The sequence below is a fragment of the Macrobrachium nipponense genome, chromosome 42 (genome assembly GCF_015104395.2).
Source record: "Macrobrachium nipponense isolate FS-2020 chromosome 42, ASM1510439v2, whole genome shotgun sequence".
Lineage (NCBI taxonomy): Eukaryota > Metazoa > Arthropoda > Malacostraca > Decapoda > Palaemonidae > Macrobrachium > Macrobrachium nipponense.
The window spans coordinates 49673507-49693248 of NC_061103.1; the positions used below are offsets into that span (position 1 = coordinate 49673507).

Genomic DNA, 19742 nt, shown 5'->3' on the forward strand with positions numbered 1-19742 from the left:
ATACGGAGCAGTATCCGAAAGTCTCTCCTTGTATTTTTTACCATTGTACAATAATATATTTTAACACACTACTGTGGCTTTTGATTGTCAATATTATAGCCTCGTTACGGAGGTTCCGTAGTTCAATAATAATAATAATAATAATAATAATAATAATAATAATAATAATAATGATAATAATAATAATAATAATAATAATAATAATAATAATAATAATAATAATAATAATAATAATAATAATAATAATAATAATAATAATAATAATAATAATAATAATAATAATAATAATAATAACAAAAATTGAAGGTAACATAGAACGAACAAGGGAGCCGTTTCAAACCATTGTTGTCGTTATTACTACTACTACTTTGCCCAGCATGTTGTCGCTTCTGAAAAAGTTAAACTTGAAGCGTCATTTGTGTATGTCATTGTTCAGACCTGAGACAGTGCTCCCCAAATTTTGCAGTGTATGTCGGTACTAGATATCAGGCAAGATGTCCATAGATTTCAAAGGTTCCGAGAAAAAGCTGTCAAGAGCCGTCCTTGACCTAAAGGTAAGCCACATCTTAGGGTAGAGTTCAAAGGTCAATTACCTAGACAGGTTAATTACAATTGACCGTAAAAAACTAACGTAAATTGTTAGCTATAGGGTAAAAAAAAAAAAACCGCAGGGTACAGAGTGGACCATGTACGATCAGTGTGTACAATCCCCAAAAAAGTACATTATAGGCTAACGCGTACTGACATCGAAGATGGGCATCAGTCGCGACTTGTTGGTGAGAAACGGAGCTTAAGACCTCTACTCTCCATTCGAAGTAAGTATTTTCTCCAAAGTTAGAAATTAAGGCCAAATTTTAAGATTTAAACAGAGGGTAGTGAAAACGGTCTCAAACGTAGGCTAGTGCAAATCTCACCAAAACGCGTTCAACATTTTTACTTACAACTCGAGGTATTTAGAAGATTGACGCCATCTCGATGTTTACGGAGTCACTTGTGTCAATAAACTAACCATTTCCTGTGATAAATCCGCACACCACTTGTGCCCACAGACGCTGGGGCACTTTTATCACAACAAACGGAAACTTTTCCTCACCGAGTAAACAACTGTTTTGTAGAAGAAGACGACTAAGCGTGCACTTCGATAATTTTTTAATAAATAGTAAAACATCAATATTTTACATATATTATGATGATTAATTTGAAAATATTCGTTATTGAAAAAGTAACTCGATTCTGACTCAAATTTAAGTAATTATTTTTTGGAATTAGAACGTTCTTTTAAGTCCTGTATTATGACGTCACGACATCTTGACTTTCGTACCTATTGCAAATATAATTGCTTTACTCAACTTTCTTGCAGAACAGTTTACCAGTTATCCATGCAGATTATCAGCTCTTCATGTAATCGGTATAATCGTAATGCGCATATATATCTTCATTATTTACTTTTTGGATATATGAAGATGTTTTACTGCCGGATTATCGCCGTAGTGTGACGCAATCGTTTTCGGTCGATGCGCCTCTGTTTTCGCACCATAAGAAATTATGGGGCCGAATTTGCAAATGACCAGAAAGTCGTTAAAAGAGGAAAGTTAGCATTGAGGGGCATATGTTTTGATTGAGAAAAATACAAATTTATTTAATAGCTAGCTTGTAAAAATTACTTGTTTTCAAAAAACTTGATTGACAACTAAGCAGCATACCTACTATGGGTTCAGAGATAGTGCAAGCACGTTTTTGGGCAATACCTATTTCTGTAACGAACACTCGTATCAGAACGAGATTTTACCATAGTGCATTATACCCAGTGCCGTAATTTATTAGGGTATCGTGAATCACTAATCGTAAAGAATAACGACACTTGTCCCTGTACCAAGAGACAAAAACTCCATTATGCAGAAATGGATACGAAAAAACTCCATTATGCAGAAATGGATACGAACGCGTAAAAAGCTCCACCTACCCTCTCCCCCCCCCCCCTCCACCGCCACCCCTTTCCTTCTTCCGCCTTCCTTCGCCTCCTTTCTCTCTCTCTCTCTCTCTCTCTCTCTCTCTCTCTCTCTCTCTCTCTCTCTCTCTCTGTTGCCATTCGGTATGTGTTGACCCTCCAACTGTGGGTATAAGACTACACACAAAACGTTGAAATTGGTGAAATTAGGCTATGTATTGGAAGTATATATACATAAATATTAAAGCAATTTTATCATTATTGCATTACTATGACAACTAGAATTCATGGAAACAGTTTATAATAATGAATCGGCGTATGTGTGAAGCCTCACTAATGTGGCAACGATGATTTTGCCATTCTTAGCATGCAAACATTAACGGTTACATTTTATTTCTGGCATACAGTTATTAAAGAAATTCAAAATACTAATATAGATTTAAATCAGTGAAAAGCGCTAGCGAAAACAAAAAAGCAAAAAAAAAAAATCCACTTATCCGTAGTCGTTCCTCTATGGTTTTCGGCAACCAGATGTACGACAAGGTTTGAAACATTGGATTGTATCTAGTACTTTAGAAATATCTGTAATTTTTCGGGGTAATTTGCTTGCAAAAAAGGGATAATATACATGAATTAAATTAAAATTTTTAAATAACAAAGTAAAGTTGAACTAAATAACGAGTAAAGTAAACAATTTAGGGAATAAAACTTTGCAGTTTCGTCGTCTGCTGTTCGTAACTGTGTTTGTGGCGCGCACGCTTAGGAACCAGGAACAGCAACTTGTTTTAAAGTGCAATGTGTATAATAACAATCAAATAAGCACTGTGGAGTTTCAGTTGTGATGGCAGTAAGGATAAAAACCACCGATTACAAGGTAAAAATGGATTCAGTTCAAACCATGCCCCCGGGAATAAAAAGTTTCATACTTTCAGTAATATAGGCAACAAAATGTTGTTTTATTGTGCTGATTACAACTGCAATCTTGAGTAAGATCAATAAACGTTACATATATATGCTAACATTGTTCAAATGATTGCTGGGAAAGATGGTGTCCATCCGTGACTAGACCATCCAGCCACACGATCGCCGCCATATTGGATTTCAAAACTGCCTTGAAAACATATTTTACGAAGAGTGTCACATGCTTATTTTAATTCGTATGGGGCTTTTCATATATCACATTATGTTGACGAAACTTCAATCTTTTGAATGGTATGCTTAGAGTTGTGATTGTATTCTTGTTTCACCAATTAAATATCGAGTGAATAAGACCCGGCCAGCGTGATGATGGTGGATCGTCCGTGATTGTTTACCCTAGGTCAATTTAGGTATTTCTATCAATGTATCCCAAGTTCCACATTGATGTGCGAAAAAATTTCATGTTTGGCATCATTTTCGAAAACGGACAGTAAAGCACATAGGTAGACTATGCTATAAGGTAAATGACTGAACAGCGACATAGCTAGCAGCCACCTCTTGCAGAATGCGGCCACTTCCAAAAAAAGCGCTTGAATTATGCTGTTGTTTCGTAATTTAGGAGAAACCACTTTGTAGTCCTACTTTAAGAGGAGCATAGAGATTCAGTGCATTGCCTGGATGGGTCATGACTCTCAACTGATGCTCATGGCAGCAAATTCAAGTACTTTTTTGGGAAGTGGCTGCATTCTGGGTTTGGTGGCCACTATGTCGCCGTTCGGTTATTTGCCCTAATAGTGGGGGGGACCTTGTTGGGAAACTGGGGCTTTTGGATGGGGGAAGGCACATAAGGTAAATGATATCCACAACTTGAGTAGGGTAAACGACCAACGACCAGGCCGCGACATGTTTGCTCGCAGAAAAACCACTTTTTTCACTCTATATTTAATTGATGAAGCAATAATACAATTAAATATTTAAGCATACCATTCAAAAGATTGAAGTTTCGTCAACAAAATGAGATATGTGAAACCTCCTTATGAACTAAAATAAGCATGTGAAGTCTTCGTAAAATATGTGTTCAAGGCAGTTTTTTTAATCCAATATGGTGTCGCTTCAGGATGCAAACCACTCGTCCTTCTCATCTGTGTTAAGCTGTGGGAACTTGAGTGCATTGAGTTATACGAGATAAGTGTTATGTAGTATTCCTGTTACACATGAAAATTGTTATTCACTTTGCATATTGCAAGTATCTACCTGTTAGTCTTGTTAATTATTGATTAATAATTTTTCTGTATTTATTATCATTATTCCTAATATACATTTAAAAAAATTATATCTGCTGTCAATGATAAATGTTCTTACTTTTGTAATTTTGCCATCTTACTAAGTGTAAGAGAGCAGTTTAGAATAATGAACTACTTTATTTTCCAGTTTATGAAAAAGAGCAAAGAGAAACGTGAGATACTTGACGATGCAGAGGAACGTCAGCAACTTTACAAAGGGCAGCTCAGCATGCTACACGAAGGAGCGTAAGTAGAGTGCAGGATGTTGCTGTACAGTCGATCCTTGAGGTGGATGTTTCTGTGGGATGTATCTCCAAATTATTTTTGGAACATTCACCTATTCACAGGTTTTTTCACAGAGCAGTATTCACTAATTACTGCATTTCGTATTTATACTATATTTTCTTGACTAAATACATATTTTATGATAAAACTATTAAAAAAGGCAGTTACCATAAGCTTTTTAAGAGGGGGTCTCAAGTATTCACAGATTTTCAATATTTGTTGGTGGTTGTGGTGCCTGTCTCCCTCTAATACAGGGGGTCAACTGTTACAGTAGCATTTAAAAAATTTTTTATTCGTCCCTCATGTACGTATTGTGTAAATCAAAGAAGTCATTTCCTTAAGTAGCTGTTCTCCTCATATAGAAATGTAACCCCATGCTAACATTACCCTAAGACAAAAGTACTGTTGCACTTGTTAAATCTTGTCATATACCAAGGGAGGGAATCAGAAGTCCTATAAATATCACCTGTCACAGGACTGTGGGGACTCCCAGAATGACTGTCTGTTGCTTGTTTGAAGTCCTAACTGATTTCACTACCTTCTTTTGGACTAGATTATGTTGTCTTGGAACTTTACCAGCAACTCATCATCTGCTGTACCAGTGATTTGTAGTTACTGGTAGGCAAGTAATTCTCAGTTTTTACTGATTAATTTAAAAGATCTTGTGGCTTGGAAAAATCAAATCAGAACAGAGCACCAAGAGAGATGACTTTGTCAGTAAGCTACATTGTGAAATTTATGGCTCTATTAGTTAAAGAACCAATCCATAGAAGCTTGATAAAAATAATTAATGATGGACAGTTTAGGGAAACTTGATGTACTGACATCATGTCTGTGTAAGATCATGGAAAAAATGGTCAACACACAATTGATGAATGTGGAATGAGGTAAATAGATGTCGCCTGCCGAGTATGCACTCCACAACTGATGTATATTGGCTTGAATGGAATCGTCAGTATGTGAAGCTTTTGTAAGCAGCATCACATCAATTATTTTTGTCTTGAGAAGGTTTATGATACAGCATGGAGATATGGTATTCTGAGGGTTCTTTATGAATGTAACTTGAGAGGCAGTCTGCCTCTTTTTATCAAGGCATTTCTAAGAACATAGGTTGTTCCTACACAATGTACAAACTCTTGGTCTTTTACATTTGGAATTACATACGGTGAAGCTGGAACACGGCCATTAAAACTCTTGAACCAGATGGTTAGGCAGTAACTACCTGCCCAAATGTAAGCATTCCATTTGCTTTCAGTCGTCATGCAATGCAGACGTTTGTGTGAGCTCTTGCGTGAATGTTGTTAAACTCACTTTTTATGTATGCAGTCCCCTGTTATCGACAGGGCCCCATTCTCAGGAGAATGCTGATAAGCAATAACCGCCATTAGCCAAAACTCAGTGATTTATGGCACTTATGGCGCCAAGTTTCGGTTAATGGCGCCAATAACTGGTTAATGGTGCCTCTGTTAGCTATGTTATGGTGCCATAACTCTGTTATTGGTACCTTATGGCACCAATAACCAAAACTCAGCCCAAAACCTTATACAGGGGGCCTCGAGTTACGACGTTGATCGTTCTTACGATGCATCGTAACACGAATTTCAGCGTAAGTCGGAACATTGAAAAATACCACATGATTTAATGTAAATACCTATCAATAACAACGAGAGAACAATTCCTTACCTTTATTAGTTTGATTGGCTTGCACACTGGAGAGGAAGCTGCGGTGCTGGAGACTGGGGGAGGTTAGTGAAGAGAAAAAGAACCTCCAACGCTTCAAACAATCTTTTCGCCTTCTCCTGAATCACCATAAGGCTGACTGGGATACGCCGTTGATTTGGTCTTTCCAACCCAACTGCACCAATAACCTTTCCATTTCAATTATTAGACCACTACGCTGCTTAGTTATCACTGTCGCTTTCATAGGAGCAGATCCTTTCACATGTTCAACGATGCGCTCTTTATCTTTGATAATGGTAGCAACGGTCGAACGGCTAAGGCCAAGCGAGCGGCCAATGTTTGCTGGCGTTTCTCCCTTCTCGGATCGCTTTATAATGTCCACTTTAATTTCCATGGTGATGGCCTTTCTTTTCTTCGATGCACTACCATCAGAAGAGTCCGCCTTGCGCTTGGGAGCCATAACAAAGAGCAAAAAGTTACAAAAAACGATACAACACGAGGGAGAGAGAGGCAGTGTAAACAACCAAAATGGCGTATGGACGAGGACTGAGCGTAGCGAAGCGACGCCGTCCTCTCCCCCACAAAGCGTATTCTTCCGCCGTGCGCCTGGAACTAGTTCGCGTTTGTTTACGTTGCTTACGACGCTAAACCGCGTAAGACGGAACGACGCAAAATATTATTTTTTATATTTTTATGGGGCGCGTTCGTAACCACGAAACATCGTAAGTCGAGACCATCGTAACCCGAGGACTTACTGTATGTAACTCTTAAATCTTTTGTTAGCTTGTCTCTACATCTCCTGCTCCTCCTCACTTAAACATAATCTTTGCCTATACAAATCATTTATAATTCATTATGTACTTGGCTTGGGGATATGCCAAATGCTTTTATGTACTATACTGGTACGTTATAAACTGACACAGCCTTACCCAACCACAAATCCTGTGCGTTCTCTGTTTCAGTCATCATTTGTAACAGTTCACTCAAAGTTCTAGGTTCTCTCTGCTAACCCATTAGCCTAGACATGTAGGGAGTCATTAGTACATGCTCTATCCCCCATTCTCTCAAATTTGGCTCAAAAGGTCCTCCAACAAACTCGGGCCCAAACTTACTTTTGTGATCCACCATTACTACTACTACCTTCCTCTCTGACACTCTCCTCACATAGTCTCCACATCTGCACAAATTCTCCTCAAATATGGCTAAAACATTCTCTCTTTCATACACTCCACCAACTTAAACCTCCCCATATGGCCATATCTATTGTGTGCTAACTTACACGTTCCTATAGCACTGCTTTCTGAAAACACAGGCACTTACACCAACTCACCCGACCGCTCTCTTGAAAAGTAAAATACTCCTTCACACAAGACAAACCTATTAGCAAGCTTCCTGTAGTCTCTCAAGACTGGAGGCCATAACTTTAACAGTATTCCCTCTCCCACACAGGCTTTCAACTTACTATTAGAAAAACATTCGCGCTGCATTCTTTCCGCATCCTCCAAAGTCATCAACTCACTGTCACTCCCATTGACTTTTAGCACATCCTCATTTTCACTCTTGGCTACTACTAACTCGTCCTTCAGCAACAGTCCTTTCCCCACATCCACGTTCAACTTATTCATTCTCAAAAAATTTATTCCAACAGGAAACAACAAGGCTTTTGTTTGTTTCCTAACACTACAAACCTACTTTCTACCTCCAATTTCCCTACTTCAACTTTCAACTGATACACCTCGGTCTCACTTATCAAACAAACTTCTTTTTCATGTTCCCCCTGGTCGTCTACTACTAACAGCACTGCAGGGTTCTGGTTCCCTAATGCTTTCTTCCTCCGCACACTCCCTTTTATAATTCTTCATCTCAACAACCCAGTTATAGTGCACCCCACTCAAACACTACAAGTGCAACACACAATCACCCTCTTTCATTCCTTCCTTATGGTACACTAAGGGTTCATCACCACCAAAGTGCACATACACCACCACTTCATACTTCTTACTTACCACAAGCAGCTCCACTTGGAAAGGAGCCACTCCCGGACAAATCATTGCCTTCTCCTTTTGTACTGGCTCACATTCTTCTTCTTTCCCACCATTATCCCTACACTAAGGGGTCGGTTGCCTGATGTCTTTCCCTACAACATCAGGCATGATTTATTATTTGGCAAAGCGGTTTTTACGACCACATGCCCTTGCTCACATTTTTCAACCCCTAACATCCAGGCCGCTTACAGACTTTATTCATCACTTCTCTTTGGAGATCATTTATACTAGCAGGCACTCTCGCTTTCATTCTCGGGCATTCCATTGAGGGGTCAGAGGTATGTACAGGCAGTCCCCGGGTTACGACGGGGGTTCCGTTCTTGAGGCGCGTCGTAAGCCGAAAATCGTCGTAAGCCGGAACGACACTTGGAAATATGCCTTAAACTAAGAAAAAGTTAGAGAGACCTTACCTGTGTGACATGCAAGTATTGTATGATGTGTAGTGTGGTTATTTCAATGGCAAAGGATGGTTCTTGTAGGTATAATTCTTTATTAAACTCTTGTGACACTATAAAGCACAATGTACTACACTTAATCCTTAGGTTAGATTATACACTAAACACTATTATACACTGTACACTAGTATGTAATCCTTTGGTAGATCCTGGAGTACACTAAAATCCCAGTCTGGTAGCTCTGGAAGGTAAAAGTATAACACAATTAGTACAAAATACTACACAAAGTCCTGAATGCAATATGTAAATTATAGATATCAAGAGTAAAAGAGTTAATGTATGTTAATTAATTCCTTACTTTTAGTTTATAATTCCTTTGAGTTATATCAAGAGTAAAAAAGTTAATGTATGTGAATTAATTCCTTACTTTTAGTTTAAAGTTGTCATGCTATGTAACCCTGGATGCACAAAGTCTTATGTGGCCCCATAGCCTACATCATTCAGGGGGTTCTGGAATGTACAAAAAATAATTAGTATGTCAGTAAGTACTCTATGCATAGTAAGTTACATACAGTAATATGCACCATACAGTGGTTTAATATCACATATATAACATGTATAAAACTTAGTTAATGTATGTTAATTAATTCCTTACCTTTAGTTTAAAGTTGTCGTGCTATGTAACCCTGGATGCACAAAGTCTTATGTGGCCCCATAGCCTACATCATTCAGGGGGTTCTGGAATGTACAAAAAATAATTTTGTCAGTAAGTACTCTATGCATAGTAAGTTACATACAGTAATATGCACCATACAGTGGTTTAATATCAACTGGTATGCATATTGTAAATGATTGGTCTAACACCCCTGTTCAGCAGGGAGTGTACAGTATGTAATTCCATGAGGGACCTTGATCACTTATCCCATGTGAGAGATCTTGGTCACTTTTTTTTAGTATGTACGTATAAAAACTTACTTAATGTATGTTTACTACTATGTATAATTCCTTACCTTTAGTACAGTAGTACATAGTTTACAGTGTCGTGCTATGTTATGTAGTAACCTGGACAAAGTTTTATGTGGCCCCATAGCCTGCATCATGGAGGGGCTCCTGGTTTTCTGGAATGTACCAAAAAAGTATCAAAGTTAAGTCATGTTATGTATGTTTAGTAAGTACATACAGAACCCATACGTACAGTGGTTTATAACATTGTATGTACATAATCAAACTTGGTTGGAAATTCCTGTAAAAAAAAGTTATGTACGTATGTAATACTACTGTATGTAAAAAAACCTTACTGTTCATACTTGTTACACTACATGTTACATGTGATACGTATACTTTCCTGAAGGGTTTTTTTCCATCCAAAAATGGTGCTTCTACTTGTAGTTATCCCTTGATGACACTTGTAGTAATTTGTTAGTAACAACCTGGAGTTGTGTGAAAAATGTTGGTTCTGGAAGGAAAAAGTAACAAAATTAGTGTACAAAATATACACTACAGAAAGTGTGAATGCAATATGTTAATTACTGTAGATATATTAAGAGTACTAAAAGAGTTAATGTATGTTAATTAATTCCTTACTTTTAGTTTAAAGTTGTCGTTCAATGTAACCCTGGATGGACAAAGTCTTATGTGGCCCCATAGCCTACATCATTCAGGGGACTCTGGAATGTACAAAAAAATAATTTTGTCAGTAAGTCCTCTATGCAGAGTAAGTTACATACAGTAATATGCACCATACAGTGGTTAATATCACATATAACATGTAGTATAAAACTTAATTTAGAAATTCCTTACATAACTTACCAACTTTTAGTGAGTCTCAAAGCTGTTACCTAGGTTGTGGGAGATGGAGGTGGAGGTGTAGAGCATTCATGATAAGGATGCATTCCAAACCTAACTTCAGTGTGCTTTATCACAGATAACAGGCTAGGATGATGGGCAGTCTGGAATGAAGAATTAATATTAAAGGACAGTATGTAACCACTTAGGTGTACAAAATTTATTGTACGTATGCAAACATTAAACACAACTGAGAATTCCTTACCTTCAGCAAAATGAAGACATGTAGGCTATGTAGAGGTCTGGTTTATGTAAGTCACAGGTGCATGCCAGTCTGGAATGATAATGTAATAGTACATATGATTATAGTATGTATGTTACATACATACATGGTTATTACATATGTAATAATAAAACATTAATAAAAAAAAATGTCCTTACCAAATTCTAGTGGTTGGCTTGCTTACTGGGATGGCCATATGTACATGAGAGTGGGTGGCTGGGCTATGGAGTGGGATGGGCAGGTGCTTGGGAGTCTGGAATGATAAAAAATATATAAAAATGATAGTTACTACTACTGTAACTACTGCACATGTTATTTGTTTGACATATGTAGTGTGTAATACGTATGTTCAATATAAAAAATGAAGAATTCTTTTACCTGAAGGAATGGGAGAGGTGTACTACTCGTATCAACTGATTTGGGCTCTGAAGAGGTGATACTCGTATCAACTGATGAGGGAACATCTAGATCTGGAAAGAATGATAGGGTACATAATATATTATAAGGTGGATGTAATTGTAGCATATGTACACTTTTTAATAAAATTTCTATTAGCAATTTATAAAACATTTTATACAAATTTGTTAAGGATTCCTTACCTGATGAATAGGGCGAGGCATCAAAACCATGGAAAGGCTCAGGGTCATCTGGGTCGCTGTCACTATCAAAGGGGTCTGAAATGAAAAAAAAAAAAAATAATAAGGTTATGCAACATCAAACACATTGTACCACTATGTAAGTTAGTGTACGTATGTATGTAGGGTGTAAAACAATTTCCAACATGAAAATGAGAAAAATGAAATTGCTTACCTGATTGTACCACGTACAGGTGGGCGGGCTGCTACAGAGGGTCCAGGTACAGGGGGATCTGGAACTGTCACAGGTAGTACAGGGAGATCTGGAACTGTCACAGGTAGTACAGGAGATCTGGAACTGTCACAGGTAGTACAGGGGATCTGGAACTGTCACCACTTCTGCAATAAAATTACAAATGATGAAAATTAATGAAGTTACAATTTACTCTTACATTTAGTTGTTACATTAAAAAATTAACACTTTTAATATGTACACTATGTAAACACATAAATTAGTAAAACAGTTCAGAATTCCTTACCAGACTAGGAGTGGGAGGTGGTGGTACTGGAGACTTGTGAAAGAAAGTGTCAAGCCTGGACTGCACACTTCTCTTCGTCTGCTTCTCCTTCAGGGTCTCCTTGTAGAAAGTTACTAAGTCTAACATTCCACGTTTTATTTTGTCAAACCTAGCAACGTTAGGGTCTTCTGCCTCAAAAGAAGCCAAGGCTCTCTCCAGATGAGTAAAACCCTCTGACAAGCCTTTCACAGTTAATGACCTGGGTTTGGCTCTGGTGCCGCCTCCTCTTCCTCAATCATTTGTTGTTCAAGTTCAAGTAAGTCCTCTGCAGACAATTCCTCTCCATGGGAAGCCAGCAGCTCTGTTACATCATCAGGTTCAAGATCTAGTTTCAGCCTCTTGCTTAGCCCTACGATCTTCCTCGTCACAGTCTCGACGTCTTCTGCCTGGTCAAAGCCTTCAAAACTGTGCACAAACTGTGGACACAGTTTCTTCCAGGCCCCATTTAAAGTGGTCGTCTTCACCTCGTCCCAAGCACTTGCAATATTTTTCACTGCATCAGCAATGTTGTAGCCCTTCCAGAATTGCTTCAGTGTCAACTCCTTGTTAGCTTCTATGGCCCTCAAAGCAAAACGTATGGTCCTTCTAAGGTAGTAAGCCTTGAAATTAGCTATTACTCCCTGGTCCATTGGCTGTATCAGCGATGTGGTATTGGGTGGGAGGTACACCACCTTCACATTAGGGTGCATGTCGCTCAAATTTGAAGGGTGACCAGGGGCATTGTCCAGGACTAAGAGGGCCTTAAAAGGCAGGACCCTTCGAAGTCAAATACCGCTCCACTGCTGGCATGAAATGGTCATTGAACCAATCTTCGAAGACCATCAAGGTAACCCAAGCCTTCTTGTTTGATTTTCCAAATCACAGGAGTTGACTCTTGAAAATGCCCTTGAATGCCCTGGGATTCTCGGCCAAATACACCAGCAAGGGCTTCAGTTTCAAATCGCCACTTGCATTGGACCCAAACAGCAAAGTCAGTCGCTCCTTTCCAGCTTTATGGCCAGGTGCTGACTTCTCCTCCTTGGAAAGGTACGTTCGATTTGGCATTCTTTTCCAAAATAATCCAGTCTCATCCACATTAAAGACTTGGTCAGCCGTGTAACCACCATCCTTAATTATCTCAGCCAAACCACCTGGAAAATTTTCTGCTGCTTCGCTATCAGCACTAGCAGCTTCACTTGCAGCTTCACATTATGCAAATTTGCACGAGCCTTAAAACGGTTAAACCAACCTCTACTCGCGGAAAATTCACCACCAGCACTGCCTTCGCCAAACTTTTTCACTACTGCCTCATGCAGCGCTCTAGCCTTCTCCTGGATCACACTTAAGCTCACCAGAACACGTCGCTGGTTCTGGTCCTCCAGCCAAGATCATGAGCAATTTCTCCATTTCAACAATGCTCTGGCTACGTTGCTTCTCGTTTATCACCGTTGACTTCATCGGTGCAGCATCCTTAACATGCTTCAGAATACGTTCCTTGTCCTTCACAATGGTTACCACCGTGGTCCTGCTCAAGCCTAAAGAACGGCCTATTTCGGTGTTAGTTTCTCCTTTCTCCGAACGCTTTACCACGTCATATTTGACCTCATCGTGATGACCTTCCTCTTCTTGGATGAACTATCATCGGAGGAAGTACTTTGGCGTTTAGGAGCCATTGTAAAATTTGCGAAAATGGCAAGGAATTTCAGCAACGTCTTAGCACACAACGACTGAACTTCAGGCAGACACGCGATTGAAGTGGCGTCCTTTCGTATTGTTACGCTTGGCGTCCTCGACCGTCCGAGGTCGTTGTTCGGTCAATTTACCATACAGTTTAATAGCGTAATTAATTTATGCACCTCCGCTCAAAACTAGTTCTGCATATGAGGTATCGTTAAAAAGCATAACAAACTTCGTAACCTTGGAATTTGTGTTGTAATCTAACCAGAAACTTAGTTTTTTTGTTATAGTACTGGAAACAAGCAATGATTTTTCATTATATTGCGCTTTTGGACTGTTTTAAACTGCGCATCCCAAGCTAGTGTATTCATTCACCCGCCGCAAACTAGTTCCGCATATGCGGCGTCACTAAAAAAATTCAAAAAATACCCCCACGAAAAAAAAAAAGTGTCAAAAATCATCATAACCTCAAAATTTTTGTTGTAATGTAACCAAAAAACATATTTTTATTATATACTGTGCTAAACTATGAAGGATTTTTATCATAGCATGCGTTTTTTAAAAAGCGTCGTTAACTCGGAGCGTCGGAAGCGTCAGCGTCATAACCTCGGAACAAGCGTCGTAACCCAGGACGGATTTTCCATTGAATATTTAAGAAAAAGCGTCGTAACCTCGGAAACGTCGTAAGCCGGAACCGTCGTAACCCACCCGGGGACCGCCTGTATTTCTGGTGATAGAAGTTCATTCTCGACATGGTTCGGAAGTCATGTAAAGCCGTTGGTCCCGTTGCTGAATAACCACTGGTTCCATGCAATGTAAAAACACCATACAAACAAACAAACAAACTCGCTTTCAATCCGTCACTTGCTTACTCTTTCATTCCCTGCCATACACTTTCAAAGCAAGAATCTCCTCCTCACTTTCGCGAGCAACTTCCAACCCTTTTGGCAGATTCTCAGGATTTATATCCCCTATTTTCTCAATAGTTAGCTCTCCAGGAAATGTGAATATCATATCTGCAACGACATTTCTTTTCCTCAGGATATATGTACTCCACTACAGAGTCAAAGTCACTCAAATCTTCCAACTTTCTTGCGATCCTTCCCATCATTCTTTGCAAATACATGAGAGACTGATGATCTGTTCGTACCTCAAATTTCTCCCCGTACAATATCGGTCTCAAAGCTTTTACACAAAACTTCATTGCTGCCAACTCTCTTTCAATCACCGAATACTTTCTTTCGGCCACACTAAAGGCCTTAGACACATAAGCTAACACTGGCTTTCCCTCAATCTCATTCACCACTTGTTCTTGCCACTTCTAGCTTATACTACTTGCGTATAGTCTGGATATGCCAACTCCACATCTTTTACTACCTCTTCTTTCAATCTTTCAAACACTTTTAATCATACTTTCATCCCACTTCAGCACAGTGCTGTTCATACATCCAGTCTATTCCATCAACGGCTTAGATATGCCCGAACAGTCTTTAACAAATTTTCTACCAAACTTAACCAATCCTAGAAATGCAAACAACTCGTGCACCATCCTGGGTCGCAGAAAATCTCGTACTTTCCCCACAAACTTTTCTGACTTTTTCAAGCCTGACGCACTCACTATATGCCCCCAAAACTCTACCCTTCTTCAAACCACTCACACTTCACCACTTTCACTTTCATGCCTACTTCCAACTTTCACAACACTGCATTCACCAACCTTTTATGCTCTTTCAGTCTTACTTACCACCAAAATATCATCCAGAAACTCCATCACATTCTCATGAGCAAACTCACTCAATACCAAATTCATAGCTCTCTGGAATGCTGCAGGTGAATTTGCCAATCCAGAACTTAGATTCCTAAACTGGTAGTGTTTGTTGGACGTGGAAAATGCAGTTATTGGTTGGGAATCTTCGGCGATCGGCATCTGGTAATACCACTTTATTAGATCCATCTTAGTAAATACTTTCATGCCATTCATACTATACACACATACTGAAACTAAACAGATCGGGAACCCATCTTTTTCTGTCACCTTGTTCACTCTCCAATAATCTATACAGTTCCAAATTTGTTGTCTGGTTTTCTTATGGGACTATAGGACTATTCCACACACTCTCACTCAACTCTATACTTCCTGGAGTATGAATCATTAAATGGGCTGTGATAATTGCAGCAACAATGGCAGCATCCAGGTCATCGGTTTTGTATGTACAGCCAGGCATCAGGCACTTTACAAGGGGTCAGCTTTGGAGCACAAGTACTGTGTTCATATAAGAAGTTGGTCTATTTGCCTGGCCCTTTATTGAGAACAACAATGAATGCTGTCTGAAAGTTTACAAATTAGAGGTATTGAAATATCTGCTATTTAAGTATGCATTACAGAGATATGAAATAACTGACTCAATATTGTTACTGAATAGATGATAAATGCAGTAAATACATAAAAGTTTCCATGTCAGTATCAATTCTTACAGTAATAATATGCTTTGAACAGGTTTGTGATAAAATTGCCAATTTCTAAGTTACAAATGAAAGTTTCTTAATAAGGGAACTAACTCCACAACATAGTTATCAGTATAAACAATAAAGGGAAGTAACCATTCAGGTAGAACTGCCCATAATCATATAATGCCCACCTGATGCCACCCTTCAATCTGTCACCTGGGCTGGAAAGCAAATTGGAATGCCGAGTGGTAGTTAACTACCTAACCACCTTGTTTGAAAGTTCAACGGCCACTTCCAGCTCCTGCTGAGTCAATCAGTCTTTTTGTTCTGGCCAATGGCTTTTGCAGATTCTTCAAATTCTACCTAGTGACTGTCACAAGATTATTCGTAGTCTAGTCAGTAATTTTTGTCAGATTTTCCCTTCCTTCTGGTTAGATAATAATAATAAGTAGTAGTTTAATTGGTCAGCTCTGTAAAAAATTGAAATTCCCAGAGGGCTGGCCTTCTTTTCTCTAGTATTGAATCAGACCCTACTTTTTTGTACAATTCATGAAGATGATTGAACTGAAACATTATAGAAACTATTTTAATGCAACATAATGAATATCTGGAGAACATCATTTACTAGGACCGTGCATTGGTATTTCTTATGTATATACAGTACATGCTATGCTAAGTTATTGGTGGCCTCAGTTATCACTGATCCAGTTTTATTGCGCTTGTCTAGCACCGAAAAACGGCGATTTTCATCACCGAAATGTGCTGATTTCTGTTTATTGGTGCCGATAATAGAGTATACTGGTGCCAACACATTCCTAACAGAAGCACCATTAACCGGTTATCGGTGCTGATAAATGCCAAAAATGTCAGATTTTCGGTTATCAACAAGTTTCGCTTATCATCAAGCCATCGGAATGGAACCCCTGTCGATAACTGGGGACTGCCCATGCTGTTTTTGTAATTAAATGTCTATTCTTTTATAAAGAAAAAAGGTTTGTTCACAAGGAAAAAACCATCCTTGCCTTTTTAGGTACGTACAAGTATTCCTAACTGCAAGCTGGAATTTTGTTGTTGGAACTTGGCAACAAGTCTTGTGTATGTACTTTGTTCCTACACAAATCCAAATCTTCATTCGTTACACAGAATTTTGTCTGCAAACTTGAGCTGGAATGGCCATTCAAACTTATTGACATGGTAGTCAACTACTGACAGACAGGGGGAAGCCCCCACCCACTTGTCAGTCTGCTTCCAGCCGCCATCAAGTTCAGAGGTCTTTTAAGACTCACTGCCGACTTTTGCTATTTGAATTTGTCTTGTTTCAACTTGAATATTCCTTTTCCTGTATTGATTGTTGACTATGTGTTTGTTTTGTATTTTCAAGCCCATCTGTCAAATAAGCCTTCTTGCAAGAATGTTACCCTCTTGCCTTGGACTCACTTCCCTTGGACCAGTAGTGGCTACTCAATGGGTTGGATGGTGAGCTCATGTCCTTCTGAGACAGATATCACCTCCTCTACATATCCAGTTGGCAGGAGAGGACTGGAGGGACTGGCTCTCATCTCTCCCTCTACATAGGGGGTAATGCCGTCAGTGCACCTCATTCAGTGCAAAGTAGGCATTACTTAAGGGTCTTTGCAGTTCCCTTCAGCCCCTAGCTGCAACTACTTTCATTCCTTTTACTGTACCTCCTTCATATTCTCTTTCTTCCATCTTACTGTCCACGCTCTCCTAACAATTGATTCATAGTACAATTGCAGGGCTTTCTTCCTGTTAACCCATCCTTACCTTTTACTGTCAATTTCCTTGTCAGCGCTGAATGGCCTTAGCTGCCCCAGTGTTTGGCATAATACCAAAAATCTATATAAATCAGATCAAATCTTCCCTCTCCCTTTTTTTCTGCAACTTAGCTATCTGACTAGGCACCAGTCTTTGCATTAGCAATGAAGGAATGCAAGTTCTCCTCCTCTATTGGCAGGGGGTGAGGAAGACAGATAATAAAGCAAATTCATGTATCACGTTTACCTGTTTTATTGTCTCTTGACACTAAAGTAAAGTGTAGGTTCTCACAGCCTGATGAGTAAGGGATACAAACCCTTTACTTAATGGTCAGGAAATTCTCTTGATTATGATTATCATATTATTCAGAAGATGAACCCTATGCACATGGAACATGCCCACAGGGGCCATTGACTTGGAATTCAAGCTTCCAAAGAATATGGTGATATTTTGAAAGCAACAGAAGCTAGCAATGGGAAATACAGAAAGAGGCAATCAGTTAGTACAGGCAGTCCCCCGGTTATTGGCGGTCTCGGTTAATGTCCGTCCAGTTTTATTGCGCTTATCTAGTGCCATAAAGTTGGTGATTTATGGTGCCATAAAGGCTGAGTTTTGGTTATCGGTGCCATAAGGTGGTGATAAGAGAGTTATGGTGCCATAACATACCTAACGGAGGCACCATTATCGTGTCATCGGCACCGTTAACTGAAACTTAGCGCCATAAATAGCCGAGTTTCAGTTAATGGGGGTTTTCGCTTATCAGCACCCTGCCGAGAAAGGAACCCCCGCCGATAACTGGGAGTGCCTGTATTAGATAAACAGATAAGTTAACAAATAAATTAGATAAATAAAAATGTAAGTAAAATATTAAAGTGAAAGTTGAGTTGTATTAAGGTAGTTATGTATTGCATCTTCACTGGAACTGCTGAAGTTCCAATTGCACAACATCCTCTGGGAGGCTTTTCTGTAGGAAACCTCTCCCTCTGAAGTCTATAGATGTGTACCAGCTTTTCCTTTTTGGAGGAAGCTACCTGATGCAGTGCTGGTAATCTTACTGCTTTGTGAGTTTTTCAGTTGTCAGAGCTACTTTCCAGTCATGCTACTCTTTGGAGACCTTTATGGAATTGCTTTTCATTTATGAAAATGGGTGATGGAAACATTTTTATTGATGGTATAGATTGTCTTAACAATGGTGATTGGTGTGGAGACAGATTTTGCATCTTGTTTTGGATTGAAAACTAACAGTTAAAAGTATTGGCTTTGAAACAAGCCATGGTGATTGATAACACTTGAGGATTGCAGCTCAAGAGAGAAATTTCTCTACTGATAAATTCCATCGGTTAGTATAATAATCATTCAGAATACAGTACATACTATGTATTTGAAAGTTGACGCAATGCACTGACAAATTTTAGCCTGATTTGGGATTGTGTAGTCCAGGGAATTTCAATTTCAAGATATAACTTTGTTGTGCTGTTGATAGTTCTTGAAATTCTCACTTTTCAGGAAAGAAATGGGTATGCTGAATTCATATGATATATCTGTTGTGCTGATGGAAGTTAAACAAATGGAATGGATTCTCAGTTTTCTGGGAAAAGGTTGGTATGCTATATTCATAAGATATATCGGTTGTGCTGTTGATAGGTCTAAAAATGGAATGACTTCTCACTTTTCAGGGACAGAATTGTTATGCTGAGCTCATATGTTGACTGCATGAAATTCTTGCCATGTCGTCTTTCGTTTGGCGGAATGGATCCCGAGGTAGAAAAATTGAATCAAGACAAATTAATTGGCTTATACAAAGATGTTAGGTAAGTTGTTCCAAGTACTAATTATAATTGTATCCTTTGAACTTAATAGATTATTCAGTAGTAGCAATATAGATGGTGCTCATACAAGGAACAAATTTCTTATTTGTTTAGCAATTAAATTATAATTGTTCCTACATAAATTCACAAACCTTTGTTCTTTAAACAGGAATTTAACTTGTGAATGTGAGCCGGAATGGCCGTCTAACTTTACTAAGATTGTTAGCTAGTGATAGGTAGGGGGAAGCCCTGCCCACCTGTCATTATGCACTCCACTTT

At 38.9% G+C, this 19742-nt stretch overlaps 2 long non-coding RNA genes across 3 annotated transcripts; one reads left to right on the top strand and one right to left on the bottom strand.

Annotated features, from left to right (window-relative positions):
* Positions 1 to 354: 354 nt before the first annotated feature.
* LOC135213457 (uncharacterized) lies at positions 355 to 19466 on the top strand. The gene is made up of 3 exons (XR_010314134.1): positions 355 to 554; positions 4298 to 4395; positions 19332 to 19466. It is a non-coding gene; the product is annotated as an uncharacterized LOC135213457 (long non-coding RNA).
* LOC135213456 (uncharacterized) lies at positions 8449 to 10878 on the bottom strand. Of its 2 annotated transcripts, none has more exons than XR_010314133.1 (5): positions 10781 to 10878; positions 10605 to 10673; positions 10364 to 10503; positions 8982 to 9292; positions 8449 to 8795 (listed from the first exon to the last, which is right to left on the bottom strand). It is a non-coding gene; the product is annotated as an uncharacterized LOC135213456 (long non-coding RNA). The 2 variants fall into 2 exon arrangements; XR_010314132.1 differs by lacking the exons at positions 8449 to 8795; positions 8982 to 9292 and adding exons at positions 9890 to 10010; positions 10139 to 10221.
* Positions 19467 to 19742: the final 276 nt, after the last annotated feature.